The sequence below is a fragment of the Peromyscus maniculatus genome, chromosome 9 (assembly GCF_049852395.1).
Source record: "Peromyscus maniculatus bairdii isolate BWxNUB_F1_BW_parent chromosome 9, HU_Pman_BW_mat_3.1, whole genome shotgun sequence".
NCBI lineage: Eukaryota > Metazoa > Chordata > Mammalia > Rodentia > Cricetidae > Peromyscus > Peromyscus maniculatus.
In genome coordinates this window covers 112,359,072-112,360,222 of record NC_134860.1, presented here as the reverse complement: position 1 = coordinate 112,360,222, position 1,151 = coordinate 112,359,072, and the positions used below count along the sequence as shown (strand labels likewise).

At 41.4% G+C, this 1,151-nt stretch overlaps 1 non-coding gene across 1 annotated transcript; it reads left to right on the top strand.

Annotated features, from left to right (window-relative positions):
* Positions 1–828: 828 nt before the first annotated feature.
* On the top strand, positions 829–935 carry LOC121832509 (U6 spliceosomal RNA). Its single transcript, XR_006076152.1, has one exon. It is a non-coding gene; the product is annotated as a U6 spliceosomal RNA (small nuclear RNA).
* Positions 936–1,151: the final 216 nt, after the last annotated feature.

Genomic DNA, 1,151 nt, shown 5'->3' with positions numbered 1-1,151 from the left:
AACCAACAATATTCTAATCTCAACTCATTAGCTTTTCCTTTTCCTTCAGATCTAGAATTAGTAGACAGTTCCTTTTTCTCTCTGAGTTTCTTAGGGTGTGTCAGAGCCTTCCACTGTAGCCCAGACTGGTATGGAACTGGCTGCACTGTGAGGTTGGCCTCCACTGCGTGGCAGTCATCTGCCTCAGCCTTTTGAGTGCTGGCATTACAGGGAGGCACCATCATATCCAGGGAGTTGACAGCTAATGCTGTAGCAGTATTTTCTTCCAGAGACAAGCCATCTGCATTCTGAAGCTCCAGCACACATTCTCATGTTATAGAACACTCCCTGTACTCTCCCTATTTATCTCATCTTTCTGTATTAGCAGTGCTTGCACTTTGCAAGGACAGGAACTTTAGGAATCTTGTGTGGCCTTTTATGACCTGCCCCATGTATGCACTGTGTCCATGTGGTAAACACCCATGGATGGAGTTAAATGGAAACTCTGTGAGGAAAGGGAGACAACTACATTGTTTGCTTTGCTAGTGTATTGGGATATTTACTGCCCATTAATGCTACGTGGTATATTAAAAAATACTCATATTAGTGTTATATAAGAACCCTAAATAAAGGTACAGTGCTGCTTGAGGATTCACTATGTAATAACACAAACAATAGAGCAGTGGCCAAGATAAATAAAATGCCCTGCCCCTGAGGAGCCTCCATTATATGAAGGTGAAGACAACAAATCAAGAAATAAATATATAATAAAACAAGTGATAGATAAGTAAAAGATATGTGATAGTAGCAAAACATAGTAATAAATATACATATAGACATATGCTGCAGGTACTTGCTTTGGCAGTGCATATACTGAATTTGGAATGATATGGAGAAGAGTAACAGGGCCCCTGCACAAGAATGACATACAGATATGTGAGGAATTACCTATTTAATACACACACACACACACAGAGAGAGAGAGAGAGAGAGAGAGAGAGAGAGAGAGAGAGAGAGAGAGAGAGAGAGAGAAGGTCAATATGATAAGGGTTCCAGGTAGGCTTTGAGGAGATGAAACTGACACATGATCAAAGAGGAGGAGGACTCTGTCTGCCTGAAGTCAGCCCTTTCCTTCAGACGGTAGTAACATAAAGTAAGGAAGCAGAAGCTTG